The sequence below is a fragment of the Prunus avium genome, chromosome 5, assembly GCF_965620075.1.
Source record: "Prunus avium chromosome 5, drPruAviu1.hap1.1, whole genome shotgun sequence".
Taxonomy (NCBI): Eukaryota; Viridiplantae; Streptophyta; class Magnoliopsida; order Rosales; family Rosaceae; genus Prunus; species Prunus avium.
This window is the reverse complement of record NC_142288.1, coordinates 937,291-957,495: the sequence shown is the minus strand read 5'-3', so window position 1 is coordinate 957,495 and position 20,205 is coordinate 937,291.

Here is a 20,205-nt window from a genome sequence, read left to right as displayed (position 1 = left end):
TCAATTGGTGTAAGAAATTGGACAATTTATGTCCAATGGAAGTTCGTTCCTAATCGGAGTGGTTGGTGTATTCCATAGTTCTAGAGATCGGATTTCACTCAAAACTAACCAAATGACACCTCCCACCATATTATGATGTTGCCCAAGTTTTTGGCTCGATCCGAAATCAATTGGTGTAAGAAATTGGACAATTCAAGTTCAAAAGCAGTTCATTCCTAATTGGAATGGTTGGTGTTTTGGGTAGTTCTAGAGATCGGATTTCACTCAAACTTAACCAAATGACTCCTCCCACCATATTATGATGTTGCCGATGTTATCGACTCGATCCGAAATAAATTGGTGTAAGAAATTGGACAATTCAGGTTCAAAGGCAGTTCGTTCCTAATTGGAATGGTTGGTGTTTTGGGTAGTTCAAGAGATCGGATTTCTCCCAAACTTAACCAAATGACTCCTCCCACCATATTATGATATTGCCCCAGTTTTGGGCTCGATACGAAATCAATAGGTGTAAGAAATTGGATAATTCAAGTTGAAAGGCAGTTCGTTCCTAATTGGAGTGGTTGGTGTATTCCACACTTCTAGCGATTGGATTTCACTCAACACACACCAAATGACTCCTCCCACCATATTATGATGTTGCCCAGGGGTTGGGCTCGATCCGAAATCAATAGGCTCGAACCGAAATCAATAGGTGCAAGAAATTGGACAATTTATCTTCTAAGGCAGTTCGTTCCTAATCGGAGTGGTTGGTGTATTCCATAGTTCTAGAGATCGGATTTCACCCAAAACTAACCAAATGACTCCTCCCACCATATTATGATGTTGCCCAAGTTTTGGGCTCGATCTGAAATCAAAAGGTGTAAGAAATTGGACAATTTATCTTCTAAGGCAGTTCGTTCCTAATCGGAGTGGTTGGTGTATTCCATAGTTCTAGAGATCGGATTTCACTCAAAACTAAACAAATTACTCCTCCCACCATATTATGATGCTGCCCAAGTTTTTGCCTCGATCCGAAATCAATAGGTGTAAGAAATTGGACAATTCAAGTTCAAAGGAAGTTCGTTCCTAATTGGGGTGGTTGGTGTTTTGGGTGGCTCTAGAGATCGGATTTCTCTCAAACTTAACCAAATGACTCCTCCCACCATATTATGATGTTGCCGATGTTATCGACTCGATCCGAAATAAATTGGTGTAAGAAATTGGACAATTCAGGTTCAAAGGCAGTTCGTTCCTAATTGGAATGGTTGGTGTTTTGGGTAGTTCAAGAGATCGGATTTCTCCCAAACTTAACCAAATGACTCCTCCCACCATATTATGATATTGCCCCAGTTTTGGGCTCGATACGAAATCAATAGGTGTAAGAAATTGGATAATTCAAGTTGAAAGGCAGTTCGTTCCTAATTGGAGTGGTTGGTGTATTCCACACTTCTAGCGATTGGATTTCACTCAACACACACCAAATGACTCCTCCCACCATATTATGATGTTGCCCAGGGGTTGGGCTCGATCCGAAATCAATAGGCTCGAACCGAAATCAATAGGTGCAAGAAATTGGACAATTTATCTTCTAAGGCAGTTCGTTCCTAATCGGAGTGGTTGGTGTATTCCATAGTTCCAGAGATCGGATTTCACCCAAAACTAACCAAATGACTCCTCCCACCATATTATGATGTTGCCCAAGTTTTGGGCTCGATCTGAAATCAAAAGGTGTAAGAAATTGGACAATTTATCTTCTAAGGCAGTTCGTTCCTAATCGGAGTGGTTGGTGTATTCCATAGTTCTAGAGATCGGATTTCACTAAAAACTAAACAAATTACTCCTCCCACCATATTATGATGCTGCCCAAGTTTTTGCCTCGATCCGAAATCAATAGGTGTAAGAAATTGGACAATTCAAGTTCAAAGGAAGTTCGTTCCTAATTGGGGTGGTTGGTGTTTTGGGTGGCTCTAGAGATCGGATTTCTCTCAAACTTAACCAAATGACACCTCCGACCATATTATGATGTTGTCCAAGTGTTGGGCTCGATCCGAAATCAATCGGTATAAGAAATTGAGCTGGTTGGTGTTTTGGGAAGTTGTAGAGATCGGATTTCACTCAAACTTAACCAAATGACTTGTCCCAACATATTATGATGTTGCCCAAGTTTTTAGCTCGATCCGAAATCAATCGGTGTAAGAAATTGGACAATTTATGTCCAAAGGCAGTTCGTTCCTAATTGGAGTGGTTGGTGTTCTGGGTAGTTCTAGAGAATGAATTTCACTCAAACTTAACCAAATGATTCCTCCCACCACATTGTGATGTTGCCCAAGTTTTGGGCTGGATCCGATATCAATAGGTGTAAGAAATTGGACAATTCAAGTTCAATGGCTGTTCGTTCCTAATTGGGGTGGTTGGTGTTTTGGGTAGTTCTAAGGATCCGATTGCACTCAAAATGAACCAAATGACTCCTCCCACCATATTATGATGTTGCCCAAGTTTTAGGCTCTATCTGAAATCAATAGGTGTAAGAAATTGGACAACTCAAGTTCAAAGGCAGTTCGTTCCTAATTGGGGTGGTTGGTCTATTGGGTAGTTCTAGAGATCGGATTTCACTCAAAATTAACCAAATGACTCCGTCCACCATATTATGATGTTACCCAAGTTTTGGGCTCGATACGAAATCAGTAGGTGTAAGAAATTGGACAATTCAAGTTTAAAGGCAGTTCGTTACTAATTGGCGTGGTTGGTGTTTTGGGTAGTTCTAGAGATCGAATTTCACTCAAACTTATCCAAATGACTCCCCACACCATATTATGATGTTGCCCCAGTTTTGGGCTCGATCCGAAATCAATAGGTGTAAGACATTGGATAATTCAAGTTCAAAGGCAGTTCGTTCCAAATCGGAGCGGTTGGTGTGTTCCATAGTTCTAGAGATCGTATTTCACTCAAACTTAACAAAATGACTCCTACCACCATATTATGATGTTGCCCAAGTTTTGGGCTTGATCCGAAATCAATAGTTGAAAGAAATTGAACAATTCAAGTTCAAAGGCCGCTCGTTCCTAATTGGGGTGGTTGGTGTTTTGGGTAGTTCTAGAGATCGAATTTTACTCAAACTTAACCAAATGACTCCTCCCACCGTATTATGTTGTTGCCCAAGTTTTGGGCTCGATTCGAAATCAATAGGTGCAAGAAATTGGACAATTCAAGTTCAAAGGCCGTTCGTTCCTAATTGGAGTGGTTGGTGTTTTTGGTAGTTCTAGAGATCGGATTTCACTCAAACTTAACCAAATGACTCCTCCCACCATAATATGATATTGCCCAAGTTTTGGGCTCGATCCGAAATCAATACCTGTAGGAAATTGGACAATTTATGGTCACAGGCAGTTCGTTCCTAATCGGAGTGGTTGGTGTATTCCACAGTTCTCTGGATCAGATTTCACTCAAAACAAAGCAAATGACTCCTCCCACCATATTATGATGTTGCCCAAGTTTTGGCCTCTATCCGAAATCAATAGGTGTAAGAAATTGGACAATTCAAATTCGTAGGAAGTTCGTTCCTAATTGGAGTGGTCGAGGTTTTGGGTAGTTCTAGAGATCGGATTTCACTCAAACTTAACCAAATGACTGCTCCCAGCATATTATGATGTTGCCCAAGTTTTGGGATCGATCCGAAATCAATAGGTGTAAGAAATTGGATAATTCAGGTTCAAAGGCAGTTCGTTCCTACTTGGAGTGGTTGGTGTTTTGGTTACTTCTAGAGATAGAATTTCCCTCAAACTTAACAAAATGACTCCTCCCACCATATTATGATGTTGCCCAAGTTTTGGGCTCGATCCGAAATCAATCGGTGTAAGAAATTGGACAATTCAAGTTCAAAGGTAGTTCGTTCCTAATTGGAGTGGTTGGTGTTTTGGCTAGTTCTAGAGATCGGATTTTACTGAAACTTAACCAAATGACTCCTCCCACCATATTATGATGTTGCCCAAGTTTTGGGCTCGATACGAACTCAATAGGTGTAAAAAATTGGACAATTTATGTTCAAAGGCAGTTCGTTCCTAATCGGAGTGGTAGGTGTATTCCACAGTTCTAGAGATCGGATTTCACTCAAAACTAACCAAATGACTCCGCCCACCATATTATGATGTTGCCCAAGTTTTGGGCTCGATCCGAAATCAATAGGTGTAAGAAATTGGACAATTCAAGTTCAAAGGCAGTTCGTTCCTAACTGGAGTGGCTGGTGTTTTGGTTAGTTCTAGGGATTGGATTTCACTCAAACTTAAGCAAATGACTCCTCCCACCTTATTATGATGTTGCCCAAGTTTTGGGCTCGATCCGAAATCAATAGGTGTAAGAAATTGGACAATTCAAATTCAAAGGCAGTTCATTCCTAATTGGAGTGGTTGGTGTTTTGGGTAGTTCTAGAGATTGGATTTCACTCAAACTTAACCAAACGACTCCTCCCACCATATTATTATGTTGGCCAAGTTTTGGGCTCGATCCGAAATCAATAGGTGTAAGAAATTGGACAATTTATGTTCAAAGGCAGTTCGTTCCTAATCGGAGTGGTTGGTGTATTCCATAGTTCTAGAGATCGGATTTCACTCAAAACTAACCAAATGACTCCTCCCACCATATTATGATGTTGCCCAGGTTTTGGGCTCGATCCGAAATCAATAGGTGTAAGAAATTGGACAATTCAAGTTCAAAGGCAGTTTGATCCTAACTGGAGTGGTTGGTGTTTTGGTTAGTTCTGGAGATCGGATTTCACTGAAACTTAACCAAATCACTCCCCGCACCATATTATGATGATGTCGAAGTTCTGGGCTCTATCCGAAATGAATAGGTGTAAGAAATTGGACAATTTATGTTCAAAGGCTGTTCGTTCCTAATCGGAGTGGTTGGTGTATTCGATAGTTCTAGAGATCGGATTTCACTCAAAACTATCCAAATGACTCCTCCCACCATATTATGATGCTGCCCAGGTTTTGGGCTCGATCCGAAATCAATAGGTGTAAGAAATTGGACAATTCAAGTTCAAAGGCAGTTCGTTCCTAACTGGAGTGGTTGGTGTTTTGGTTAGTTCTGGAGATCTTATTTCACTCAAACTTAACCAAATGACTCCCCCCACCATATTATGATGTTGTCCAAGTTTTGGGCTCAATCAGAAATCAATCGGTGTAAGAAATTGGACAATTTATGTTCAAAGGCAGTTCGTTCCTAATCGGAGTCGTTGGTGTATTCCACAGTTCTAGAGATCGGATTTCACTCAAAACTAACCAAATGACTCCTCCCACCATATTATGTTGTTGCCAAAGTTTTGGGCTCGATCCGAAATCAACAGGTGTAAGAAAATGGACAATTCAAGTTCAAAGGCAGTTCGTTCCCAATTGGAGTGGTTGGTGTTTTGGGTAGTTCTAGAGATCGGATTTCACTCAAACTTAACCAAATGACTCCTCCCACCATATTATGATGTTGCCCAAGGTTTGGGCTCGATCCGAAATCAATAGGTGTAAGAAATTGGACAATTCAAGTTCAAAGGCAGTTCGTTCCTAATTGGAGTGGTTGGTGTTTTGGGTAGTTCTAGAGATAGGATTTCACTCAAGCTTAACCAAATGACTCCTCCCACCATATTACGTTGTTGCCCAAGTTTTGGGCTCGATCCGAAATCAATAGGTGTAAGAAATTGGACAATTTATGTTCAAAGGCTGTTCGTTCCTAATCGGAGTGGTCGGTGTATTCCATAGTTCTAGAGATCGGATTTCACTCAAAACTAAGCAAATTACTCCTCCCACCATATTATGATGTTGCACAAGTTTTGGGCTCGATCCGAAATCAATAGGTGTAAGAAATTGGACAATTCAAGTTCAAACGCAGTTCGTTCCTAATTGGAGTCGTGGGTGTTTTGGGTAGTTCTAGAGATCGGATTTCACTCAAACTTAACCAAACGACTTCTCCCACCAGATTATGTTGTTGCCCAAGTTGTGGGCTCGATCCGAAATCAATAGGTGTAAAAAATTGGACAATTCAAATTCAAAGGCAGTTCGTTCCTAATTGGAGTGGTTGGTGTTTTGGGTAGTTCTTGAGATCGGATTTCACTCAAACTTAACCAAATGACTCCTCCCACCATATTATGATCATGCCCAAGTTTTGGGCTCGATCCGAAACCAATTGGTGTAGGAAATTGGAAAATTCAAGTTTAAAGGCAGTTCGTTCCAAATTGGAGTGGTTGGTCGTTAGAGTAGTTCTAGAGATCGAATTTCACTCAAGCTTAACCAAACGAATCCTCCCACCATATTATGTTGTTGCCCAAGTTTTGGGCTCGATCCGAAATCAATAGGTGTAAGAAATTCGACAATTCAAGTTCAAAGGCAATTCGTTCCTAATTGGGGTGGTTGGTGTTTTGGGTAGTTCTGGAGATCGGATTTCACTCAAACTTAACCAAAAGATTCCCCCCACCATATTATGATGTTGCCCAAGTTTTGGGCTCGATCCGAAATGAATAGGTGCAAGAAATTGGACAATTTATGTTCAAAGGCAGTTCGTTCCTAATCGGAGTCGTTCTGTATTCCATAGATCTAGAGATCGGATTTCACTAAAAACTAACCAAATGACTCCTCCCACCATATTATGATGTTGCCCAAGTTTTGGGCTCGATCCGAAATCAATAGGCGTAAGAAATTGGACAATTCAAGTTCAAAGGCAGTTCGTTCCCAATTGGAGTGGTTGGTGTTTTGGGTAGTTCTAGAGATCGGATTTCACTCAAACTTAACCAAATGACTCCTCCCACCATATTATGATGTTGCCCAAGTTTTGGGCTCGATCTGAAATCAATAGGTGTAAGAAATTGGACAATTCAAGTTCAAAGGAAGTTCGTTCCTAACTGGAGTGGTTGGTGTTTTGGGTAGTTCTAGAGATCGGATGTCACTCAAGCTTAAGCAAATGACTCCTCTCACCATACTATGTTGTTGCACAAGTTTTGGGCTCGATCTGAAATCAATAGGTGTTAGAAATTGGACAATTCAAGTTCAAAGGCAATTCGTTCCTAATTGGAGTCATTTGTGTTTTGGGTAGTTCTTGAGATCGGATTTCACTCAAGCTTAACCAAATGACTCCTCCCACCATATTACGTTGTTCCCCAAGTTTTGGGCTCGATCCGAAATGAATAGATGTAAGAAATTGGACAATTCAAATTCAAAGGAAGTTCGTTCCTAATTGGAGTGGTTGGTGTTTTGGGTAGTTCTTGAGATCGGATTTCACTCAAACTTAACCAAATGACTCCTCCCACCATATTATGATGATGCCCAAGTTTTGGGCTCGATCCGAAACCAATAGGTGTAGGAAATTGGACAATTCAAGTTTAAAGGAAGTTCGTTCCAAATTGGAGTGGTTGGTGTTTTGAGTAGTTCTAGAGATCGGATTTCACTCAAGCTTAACCAAATGACTCCTCCCACCACATTATGTTGTTGCCCAAGTTTTGGGCTCGATGCGAAATCAATAGGTGTAAGAAATTGGACAATTCAGGTTCAAAGGCAGTTCGTTCCTAATTGGAGTGGTTGGTGTATTGGGTTGTTCTAGAGATTGGATTTCACTCAAACTTAAGAAAATGACTCCTCCCACCATATTATGCTGTTGCCCAAGCTTTGGGGTCGATCCGAAATCAATAGGTGTAAAAAATTGGACAATTCAAATTCAAAGGAAGTTCGTTCCAAATCGGAGCGGATGGTGTATTCCATAGTTCTAGAGATCGGATTTCACTCAAATCTAACCAAATGACTCCTCCCACCATATTATGATGTTGCCCAAGTTTTGGGCTCGATCCGAAATCAATAGGTGTAAGAAATTTGACAATTTATGTGCAAAGGCAGTTCTTTCCTAATCGGAGTGGTTGGTGTATTCCATAGTTCTAGAGATCGGATTTCATTCAAAACTATCCAAATGACTCCTCCCACCATATTATGGTGTTGCCCAAGTTTTGGGCTCAATCCGAAATCAATAGGTGTAAGAAATTGGACAATTCAAGTTGAAAGGCAGTTCGTTCCTAATTGGAGTGGTTGGTGTTTTGGGTAGTTCTAGAGATCGGATTTCACTCAAACTTAACCAAATGACTCCTCCCACCATATTATGATGTTGCCCAAGTTTTGGACTCGATCCGAGATTAATAGGTGTAAGAAATTGGACAATTTAAGTTCAAAGGCAGTCCGTTCCTAATCGGAGCGGTTGGTGTATTCCATAGTTCTAGAGATCGGATTTCACTCAATACTAACCAAATGACTCCTCCCACCATATTGTGATGTTGCCCAAGTTTTGGGCTCGATCTGAAACCAATAGGTGTAAGAAATTGGGCAATTTATGTTCAAAGACAGTTCGTTCCTAATCGGAGCGGTTGGTGTATTCCATGGTTCTTGAGATCGGATTTCACTCAAAACTAACCAAATGACTCCTCCCACCGTATTATGATGGTTCCACAGTTTTGGGCTCGATCCGAAATCAATAGGTGTAAGAAATTGGACAATTCAAGTTCAAAGGCAGTTCGTTCCTAATTGGAGTGGTTGGTGTATTCCATAGTTCTAGAATTCGGATTTCACTCAAACTTAACCAAATGACTCCTCCCACCATATTATGATGTTGCCCAAGTTTTGGGGTCGATCCGAAATCAATAGGTGTAAGAAATTGGACAATTCAAGTTCGAAGGCAGTTCGTTCCTAATTGGAATGGTTGGTGTTTTGGGTAGGTCTAGAGATCGGTTTCACTCAAACTTAACCAAATGACTCCTCCCACCATATTATGATGTTGCCCAAGTTTTGGACTCGATCCGAAATTAATAGGTGTAAGAAATTGGACAATTCAAGTTCGTAGGCAGTTCGTTCCTAATTGGAGTGGTTGGTGTTTTGGGTAGTTCTAGAGAACGGATTTCACTCAAACTTAACCGAATGACTCCTCCCACCATATTATGATGTTGCCCAAGTTTTGGGCTCGATCCGAAATCAATAGGTGTAAGAAATTGGACAATTTGTGTTTTATGGCAGTTCATTCCTACTCGGAGTGGTTGGTGTATTCCATTGTTCTAGAGATCGGATTTCACTCAAAACTAACCAAATGACTCCTCCCACCATATTATGATGTTTCCCAAGTTTTGGGCTCGATCCGAAATCAATAGGTGTAAGAAATTGGACAATTCAAGTTCAAAGGCATTTCGTTCCTAATTGGAGTGGTGGGAGTTTTGGGTAGTTCTAGAGACCGGATTTCACTCAACTAACCAAGTGACTCCTCCCACCATATTATGATGTTGCCCAAGTTTTGGGCTCGATCCGAAATCAATAGGTGTAAGACATTGGACAATACAAGTTGAAAGGCAGTTCGTTCCTAATTGGAGTGGTTGCTGTTTTGGGTAGTTCTAGAGATCGGATTTCACTCAAGCTTAACCAAATGACACCTCCCACCATATTATGATGTTGCCCTTGGTTTGCGCTCGATCCGAAATCAATAGGTGTAAGAAATTGGACAATTCAAGTTAAAAGGCAGTTCGTTCCTAATTGAAGTGGTTGGTGTTTTCGGTAGTTCTAGAGATCGGATTTCAGTCAAACTTAACCAAATGACTCCTCCCACCATATTATGGTGTTGCCCAAGTTTCGGGCTCGATCCCAAATCAATAGGTGTAAGAAATTGGACAATTCGAGTTCAAAGGCAGTTCGTTCCTAATTGGAGTGGTTGGTGTTTTGGGTAGTTCTAGAGATCGGATTTCACTCAAGCATAACCAAATGACTCCTCCCACCATATTATGATGTTGCCCAACTTTTGGGTTCGATCTGGAATCCATAGGTGTAAGAAATGGGACGATTCAAGTTCAAAGGCAGTTCGTTCCTAATTGGAGTGGTTGGTGTTTTGGGTAGTTCTAGAGAACGGATTTCACTCAAACTTATCCAAATGACTCCTCCCACCATATTATGATGTTGCCCAAGTTCTGGGCTCGATCCGAAATCAATAGGTGTAAGAAATTGGACAATTCAAGTTAAAAGGCAACTCGTTCCTAATTGTAGTGGTTGGTCTTTTTTGGTAGTTCTAGAGATTGGATTTCAGTCAAACTTAACCAAATGACTCCTCCCACCATATTATAGTGTTGCCCAAGTTTTGGGCTCGATCCGAAATCAATAGGTGTAAGACATTGGACAATTCAAGTTCAATGGCAGTTCGTTCCTAATTGGAGTGGTTGGTGTATTCCATAGTTCTAGAGGTCGGATTTCACTCAAACTTAACCAAATGACTCCTCCCACCATATTATGATGTTTCCCAAGTTTTGGGCTCGATCCGAAATCAATAGGTGTAAGAAATTGGACAATTCAAGTTCGAAGGCATTTCGTTCCTAATTGGAGTGGTTGGTGTTTTGGTAAGTTCTAGAGATCGGATTTCACTCAAACTTAACCAAATGACGCCTCCCACCATATTATGATGTTGCCCAAGTTTTGAGCTCAATCCGAAATCAATAGGTGTAAGAAATTGGATAATTTATCTTCTAAGTCAGTTCGTTCCTAATCGGAGTGGTTGGTGTATTCCATAGTTCTAGAGATTGGATTTCACTCAACTAACCAAGTGACTCCTCCCACCATATTATGATGTTGCCCAAGTTTTGGGCTCGATCCGAAATCAATAGGTGTAAGACATTGGACAATTCAAGTTCAAAGGCAGTTCGTTCCTAATTGGAGTAGTTGGTGTATTCCATAGTTCTAGAGGTCGGATTTCACTCAAACCTAACCAAATGACTCCTCCCACCATATTATGATGTTGCCCAACTTTTGGGCTCGATCAGAACTCAATAGGTGTAAGAAATTGGACAATTCAAGTTCAAAGGCAGTTCGTTTCTAATTGGAGTGGTTGGTGTTTTGGGTTGTTCTAGAGATCGGATTTCACTCAAACTTAACCAAATGACTCCTCCCACCAAATTATGATGTTGCCCAAGTTTTTGGCTCGATCCGAAATCAATAGGTGTCAGAAACTGGAAAATTTTAGTTCAAAGGCAATTCGTTCCTAATTGGAGTGGTTGGTGTTTTGGGTAGTTCTAGCGATCGGATTTCCCTCGAGCATTTCCAAATGACTCCTCCCACCACATTATTATGTTGCCCAAATTTGGGATCGATCCGAAATCAATAGGTGTAAGAAATTGGACAATTCAAGTTCAACGACAGTTCGTTCCTAATTGGAGTGGTTGGTGTATTGTGTAGTTCTAGAGATCGGATTTCACTCAAACTAAACCTAATGACTCGTCCCACCATATTATGATGTTGCCCAAGTTTTAGGCTCGATCCGAAATGAAAAGGTGTAAGAAATTGGATAATTCAAGTTCGAGGGCAGTTCTTTCCTAATTAGAGTGGTTGGTGTTTTGGTTAGTTCTAGACTGTGGATTTCACCCAAACTTAACCAAATGACTCCTCCCACCATATTATGATGTTGCCCAAGTTTTGGGCTCGATCCGAAATCAGTGGGCGTAAGAAATTGGACAATTCAAGTTCAAAGGCAGTTCGTTCCTAATTGAAGTGGTTGGTGTATTCCGTAGTTCTAGAGGGCGGATTTCACTCAAAATTAACCAAATGAATCCTCCCACCATATTATGATGTTGCCCAAGTTTTGGGGTTGATCCGAAATCATTAGGTGTAAGAGACTGGACAATTCAAGTTCAATGGTAGTTCGTTCCTAATTGGTGGGGTTGGTGTATTGGGTAGTTCTAGAGATCCGATTGCACTCAAAATAACCCAAATGACTCTTCCCACCATATTATGATGTTGCCCAAGTTTTGGGTTCGATCCGACATGAATAGGTGTAAGAAATTGGACAATTCAAGTTCAAACGCAGTTCGTTCCTAACTGAAGTGGTTGGTGTATTCCACAGTTCTAGAGATCAGACTTCACTCCAAATTAACCAAATGACTCCTCCCACCGTATTATGATGTTGTCCGAGTTTTGGGGTCGATCCGAAATCAATAGGTGTAAGAAATAGGACAATTTATGTTCAACGGCAGTTCGTTCCTAATCGGAGTGGTTTGTGTATTCCATAATTCTAGAGATCGGATTTCACCTAAAACTAACCAAATGACTCCTCCCACCATATTATGATGTTGCCCATGTTTTGGGCTCGATCCGAAATCAATAGGTGTAAGAAATTGGACAATTCAAGTACAAATGCAGTTCATTCCTAATTGGAGTGGTTGGTGTTTTGGGTAGTTCTAGAGATCGGATTTCACTCAAACTTAACCAAATGACTCCTCCGATCACATTATGATGTTGCCCAAGTTTTGGGCTCGATCCGAAATCAATAGGTGGAAGAAATTGGACAGTTCAAGTTCAATGGCAGTTCGTTCCTAATTGGGGTGGTTGGTGTATTGTGTAGTTCCAGAGGTCCGATTGCACTCAAAACTAACCAAATGACTCCTCCCACCATATTATGATGTTGCCCTAGTTTTGGGCTCAATCCGAAATCAATAGGTGTAAGAAATTGGACAATTCAAGTTCAAAGGCAGTTCGTTCCTAATCGGAGTGGTTGGTGAATTCCATAGTTCTAGAGATCGGATTTCACTCAAAACTATCCAAATGACTCCTCACACCATATTATGAGGTTGGCGTAGTTTTGGGCTCGATCCGAAATCAATAGGTGTAAGAAATTGGACAATTGAAGTTCAAAGGCAGTTCGTTCCTAATTGGAGTGGTTGGTGTATTCAATAGTTGTAGAGATCGGATTTCAATTAAAACTAACCAAATGACTCCTACCACCATATTATGATGTTGTCCAAGTTTTGGGCCCGATCCGAAATCAATAGGTGTAAGAAATTGGACAATTTTTGTTCAAAGGCAGTTCGTTCCTAATCGGAGGGGTTGGTGTATTCCATATTTCTAGAGATCGGATTTCAGTCAAAACTATCCAAATGACTCCTCTCACCATATTATGAGGTTGCCGAAGTTTTGGGCTCGATCCGAAATCAGTGGGCGTAAGAAATTGGACAATTCAAGTTCAAAGGCAGTTCGTTCCTAATTGAAGTGGTTGGTGTATTCCGTAGTTCTAGAGGGCGGATTTCACTCAAAATTAACCAAATGAATCCTCCCACCATATTATGATGTTGCCCAAGTTTTGGGGTTGATCCGAAATCATTAGGTGTAAGAGACTGGACAATTCAAGTTCAATGGTAGTTCGTTCCTAATTGGTGGGGTTGGTGTATTGGGTAGTTCTAGAGATCCGATTGCACTCAAAATAAACCAAATGACTCTTCCCACCATATTATGATGTTGTCCATGTTTTGGGCTCTATCCGAAATCAATAGGTATAAGAAATTGGACATTTCAAGTTCAAAGGCAGTTCGTTCCTAATTGGAGTGGTTGGTGTTTTGGGTTGTTCTGGAGATCGGATTTCACTCAAAATTAACCAAATGACTCCTCCCACCATATTATGATGTTGCCCAACTTTTGGGCTTGATCCGAAATCGATAGGTGTAAGAAATTGGACAATTCAGTTTAAAAGGCAGTTCGTTCCTAATTGGAGTGATTGGTGTTTTGGGTAGTTCTAGAGATTGGATTGCACTCAAACTTAAGCAAACGACTTCTCCCACCATATTATGATGTTTCCCAAGTTTTGGGCTCGATCCGAAATCAGTAGGTGTAAGAAATTGGACAATTCAAATTCAATGGCAGTTCGTTCCTTATTGCAGTGGTTGGTGTTTTGAGTAGTTCTTGGGATCGGATTTTTCTCAAACTTACCCAAATGACTCCTCCCACCATATTATGATGTTGCCCAAGTTTTGGGCTCGATCCGAAATCAATAGGTGTAAGAAATTGGACAATTCAAGTTCAAAGGCAGTTCATTCCAAATTGGAGTGATTGGTGTTTTGGGTAGTTCTCGAGATTGGATTTCACTCAAACTTAAGCAGATGACTCCTCCCACCATATTATGATGTTGCCCAAGTTTTGGGCTCGATCCGAAATCAATAGGTGTAAGAAATTGGACAATTCAAATTCAAAGGCAGTTCGTTCCAAATTGCAGTGGTTGGTGTTTTGGGTAGTTTAAGAGATCGGATTTCACTCAAACTTATCCAAGTGACTCCTCCCAATATATTATGATGTTGCCCCAGTTTTGGGCTCGATCCGAAATCAATCGGTGTAAGAAATTGGACAATTCGAGTTCAAAGGCAGTTCGTTCCTAATTGGAGTGGTTGGTGTTTTGGGTAGTTCTAGAGATCGGATTTCACTCAAAGTTAACCAAACGACTCCACCCAACATATTATGATGTTGCCCAAGTTTTGGGCTCGATCCGAAATCAATAGGTGTAAGAAATTGGACAATTTATGTTCAAAGGTAGTTCGTTCCTAATCGGAGTGGTTGGTGTTTTGGGTAGTTCTAGACATCGGATTTCACTCAAACTTAACCAAATGACTCCTCCCAATATATTATTACGTTGCCCAAGTTTTGGGCTCGATCCGAAATCAATAGGTGTAAGAAATTGGACAATTCAAGTTCAAAGGCAATTCGTTCCTAATTGGAGTGGTTGGTGTTTTGGGTAGTTGTAGAGATTGGATTGCCCTCAAGCTTAACCAAATGACTCCTCCCTCCATATTATGATGTTGCCCAAGTTTTGGCCTCGATACGAAATCAATAGGTGTAAGACATTGGACAATTCAGGTTCAAAGGCAGTTCGTTCCTAATTGGAGTGGTTTGTGTTTTGGGTAGTTCTGGAGAATGGATTTCACTCAAACTTAAGCAAAAGACTCCTCCCACCATATTATGATGTTGCCCAAGTTTTGGGCTTGATCCGAAATCAATAGGTGTAAGAAATTGGACAATTCAAGTTCAAAGGTAGTTCGTTCCTAATTGGAGTGGTTGGTGTTTTGGGTAGTTCTAGAGATCGGATTTCACTCAAACAGAACCAACTGACTCCTCCCACCATATTATGATGGCGCTCAAGTTTTGGGCTCGATCCGAAATCAATAGGTGTAAGAAATTGGACAATTGAAGTTCAAAGGCTGTTTATTCCTGATTGGAGTGGTTGGTGTTTTGGGTTGTTCTAGAGGTCGGATTTCACTGAAACTTAACCAAATGACTCCTCCCACTATATTATGATGTTGCCCAAGTGTTGGGCTCGACCCGAAATCAATAGGTGTAAGAAATTGGACAATTCAAGTTCAAAGGAAGTTCGTTCCTAATTGGAGTGGTTTGTGTATTCCATAGTTCTAAAGATCGGATTTCACTCAAAGTTAACCGAATGACTCCTCCCACCATATTATGTTGTTGCCCAAGTTTTAGGGCTGATCCGAAATAAATAGGTGAAAGAAATTGGACAATTCACGTTCAATGGCAGTTCGTTCCTAATTGGGGTGGTTGGTATGTTGGGTAGTTCTAGAGATCGGATTGCACTCAAAATTAACCAAATGACTCCTCCCACCATATTATGATGTTGCCCAAGTTTTGGGCTCAATCCGAAATCAATAGGTGTAAGAAATTGGACAATTCAAGTTCAAAGGCAGTTCGTTCCTAATTGGAGTGGTTGGGGTTTTGGGAAGTTCTAGAGATTGGATTTCACTCAAACTTAACCAAATGACTCCTCCCACCATATTATGATGTTGCCCAAGTTTTGGGCTCGATCCGAAATCAATAGGTGTAAGAAATTGGACAATTCAAGTTCAAAGGCAGCTCGTTCCTAATTAAAGTGGTTGGTGTATTCCATAGTTCTAAAGATCGGATTTCACTCAAAATTAACCGAATGACTCCTCCCACCATATTATGTGGTTGCCGAAGTTTTGGGCTCGATCTTTAATCAATAGGTGTAAGAAATTGGAAAATTCAAGTTCAAAGCCAGTTCGTTCCTAATTGGAGTGGATGGTGTTTTGGGTAGTTCTAGAGATCGGATTTCACTCAAACTTAACCAAATGACTCCTCCCACCATATTATGATGTTGCCCAAGTTTTGGGCTCGATCTGAAATCAATAGGTGTAACAAATTGGACAGTTTATGTTCAAAGGCAGTTCGTTCCTAATCGGAGTGGTTGGGATATTCAATAGTTCTAGAGATCGGATTTCACTCAAAACTAACCAAATGACTCCTCCCAGCATATTATGATGTTGCCCAAGTTTTGGGCTCGATCCGAAATCTATAGGTGTAAGAAATTGGACAATTTATGTTCAAAGGCAGTTCGTTCCTAATCGGAGTGGTTGGTGAATTCCATAGTTCTAGAGATCGAATTTCACTCAAAACTATCCAAATGACTCCTCCCAACATATTATGATGTTGCCCAAGTTTTGGGCTAGATCTGAAATCTATAGGTGTAAGAAATTGGATAATTCAGGTTCAAAGGCAGTTCGTTCCTAATTGGAGTGGTTGGTGTTTTGGGTAGTTCTAGAGATCGGATTTCACTCAAACTTAACCAAATGACTCCTCCCACCATATTATGATGTCGCCCAGGTTTTGGGCTCGATCCGACATCAATAGTCGTAAGAAATTGGACAATTTATGTTCAAAGGCAGTTCGTTCCTAATTGGAGTGGTTGGTGTTTTGGTTAGTTCTAGAAATTGGATTTCACTCAAACTTATCTAAATGACTCCTCCCACCATATTATGATGTTGCCCAAGTTTTGGGCTCGATCCGTAATCAATAGGTGTAAGAAATTCGACAATTTACGTTTTATGGCAGTTCATTCCAAATCGGAGTGGTTGGTGTATTCCATTGTTCTAGAGATCGGATTTCACTCAAAACTAACCAAATGACTCCTCCCACCATATTATGATGTTGCCCAAGTTTTGGGCTCGATCCGAAATCAATAGGTGTAAGAAATTCGACAATTTACGTATTATGGCAGTTCATTCCAAATCGGAGTGGTTGGTGTATTCCATTGTTCTAGAGATCGGATTTCACTCAAAACTAACCAAATGACTCCTCCCACCATATTATGATGTTGCCCAAGTTTTGGGCTCGATCCGAAATCAATAGGTGTAAGAAATGGGAGAATTCAAGTTCAAAGGCAGTGTGTTCCTAATTGGAGTGGTTGGTGTTTTGGGTAGTTCTAGAGATCGGATTTCACTCAAACTTAACCAAATGACTCCTCCCACCATATTATGATGTTGCCCAAGTTTTGGGCCTGATCCAAAACCAATAGGTGTAAGAAATTGGACAATTCAAGTTCAAGGGCAGTTCGTTCCCAATTGGAGTGGTTGGTGTTTTGGGTAGTTCTAGAGATCGGATTTCACTCAAAGTTAACAAAATGACTCCTCCCACCATATTACGATGTTGCCCAAGTTTTGGGCTCGATCCGAAATCAATAGGTATAAAAAATTGGACAATTTACGTTTTATGGAAGTTCATTCCTAATCGGAGTGGTTGGTGTATTCCATTGTTCTAGAGATCGGATTTCACTCAAAACTAACCAAATGACTCCTCCCACCAAATTATGATGTTGACCAAGTTTTGGGCTGGATCCGAAATCAATAGGTGTAAGAAATGGGACAATTCAAGTTCAAAGGCAGTGTGTTCCTAATTGGAGTGGTTGGTGTTTTGGGTAGTTCTAGGGATCGGATTTCACTCAAACTTAACCAAATGACTCCTCCCACCATAATACGATGTTGCCCAAGTATTGGGCTCGATCCGAAATCAATACGTGTAAGAAATTGGACAGTTTATGTTCAAAGGCAGTTCGTTCCTAATCGGAGTGGTTGGTGTATTCCATCGTTCTAGAGATCGGATTTCTCTCAAAACTAACCAATTGACTCCTCCCACCATATTATGATGTTGCCCAAGTTTTGGGCTCTATCCGAAATCAATAGGTGTAAGAAATTAGACAATTCAAATTCAAAGGCAGTTTGTTCCTAATTGGAGTGGTTGGTGTATTGGGTAGTTCTAGAGATCGGATTTCAGTCAAACTTAACCAAATGACTCCGCCCACCATATTATGTTGTTGCCCAAGTTTTGGGCTTGAAGGAAAACCAATAGGTGTAAGAAATTGGACAATTGGACAATTTACGTTTTATGACAGTTCATTCCTAATCGGAGTGGCTTGTGTATTCAATTGTTCTAGAGATCGGATTTCACTCAAAACTAACCAGGTGACTCCTCCTACCGTATTATGATGTTGCTCAAGTTTAGGGCCCGATCCGAAATCAATAGGTGGAAGACACTGGACAATTCAAGTTCAAAGGCAGTTCGTTCCTAATTGGAGTGGTTGGTGTTTTGGGTAGTTCTAGAGGTCGGATATCACTCAAACTTAACCAAATGACTCCTCCCACCATATTATGATGTAGCCCAAGTTTTGCGCTCGATCCGAAATAAATAGGGATAAGAAATTGGACAATTCAAGTTCAAAGGAAGTTCGTTCCTAATTGGAGTGGTTGGTGTTTTGGGTAGTTCTAGAGATCGGATTTCACTCACACTTAACCAAATGACTCCTCCCACCATATTATGATGTTGCCCAAGTTTTGGGCTCTATCCGAAATCAATACGTGTAATAAGTTGGACAATTCAAGTCGAAAGGCAGTTCGTTTGGGTAGTTCTAGAGATCGGATTTCACTCAAAATTAACGGAATGATTCCTCCCACCATATTATGATGTTGCCCAGGTTTTGGGCTCGATCCGAAATCAATAGGTGTAAGAAATTAGACAACTCAAGTTGAAAGGCAGTATGTTCCTAATTGGAGTGGTTGGTGTTTTGGGTAGTTCTAGAGATCGGATTTCACGCAAACTTCACCAAATGACTCCTCCCACCATATTATGATGTTGCCCAAGTTTTGGGCTCGATCTGAAATCAATAGGCGTAAGAAATTGGACAATTCAAGTTCAACAGCAGTTCGTTCCTAATTGGAGTGGTTGGTGTTTTGGGTAGTTCTAGAGGTTGGATTTCACTCAAACTTAACCAAATGACTCCTCCCACCATATTATGATGTTGCCCAAGTTTTGGGCCCGATCCGAAATCTATAGGTGTAAGAAATTGGACAATTCAAGTTCAAAGGCAATTCGTTCCTAATTGGGGTGGTTGGTGCTTTCGATAGTTCTAGAGATCGCATTTCACTCACACTTTACCAAATGACTCCTCCCACCATATCATGATGTTGCCCAAGTTTTGGGCTTGATGCAAAACCAATAGGTGTAAGAAATTGGACAATTCAAGTTCAAGGGCAGTTCATTCCCAATTGGAGTGGTTGGTGTTTTGGGTAGTTCTAGAGATCGGATTTCACTCAAACTTCACAAAATGACTCCTCCCACCAGATTACGATGTTGCCCAAGTTTTGGGCTCGATCCGAAATCAATAGGTGTAAGAAATTGAACAATTTATGTTTTATGGAAGTTCATTCCTAATCGGAGTGGTTGGTGTATTCCATTGTTCTAGAGATCGGATTTCACTCAAAACTAACCAGGTGACCCCTCCTACCGTATTATGATGTTGCCCAAGTTTTGGGGTTGTTCCGAAATCAATCGGTGTAAGAAATTGGACAATTTATGTTCAAAGGTAGTGGTTGGTGTTTTGGGTAGTTCTAGAGATCGGATTTCACTCAAACTTAACCAAATGACTACACCCACCATATTGTGATGTTGCCCCAGTTTTGGGCTCGATCCGAAATCAATAGGTGTAAGAAATTGGACAATTCAAGTTCAAAGACAGTTCGTTCCTAATTGGGGTAGTTGGTGTATTGGGTAGTTCTAGAGATCGGATTTCACTCAAACTTAACCAAATGACTCCTCCCACCATATTATGATGTTGCCCAAGTTTTGGGCTCGATCCGAAATCAATCGGTGTAAGAAATTGGACAATTCAAGTCGAAAGGCAGTTCGTTCCTAATTGCGGTGGTTATTGTATTGGGTGTTAGAAATTGGACAATTCAAGTTCAAAGGCAGTTCGTTCCTAATTGGAGTGGTTGGTGTTTTGGGTAGTTCAAGAGATTGGATTTCACTCAAACTTAAGCAAATGACTCCTCCCACCATATTATGATGTTGCCCCAGTTTTGGGCTTGATCCGAAATCAACAGGTGTAAGAAATTGGACAATTCAAGTTCAAAGGCAGTTCCTTCCTAGTTGGAGTGGTTGGTGTTTTGGGTAGTTCTAGAGATCGGATTTCACTCAAACTTAACCAAACGACTCCTCCCACCAAATTATGATGTTGCCCCAGTTTTGGGCTTGAGCCAAAATCAGTAGGTGTAAGAAATTGTTCAATTCAAGTTCAAGGGCAGTTCGTTCCTAATTGGAGTGGTTGGGGTTTTGGTTAGTTCTAGGG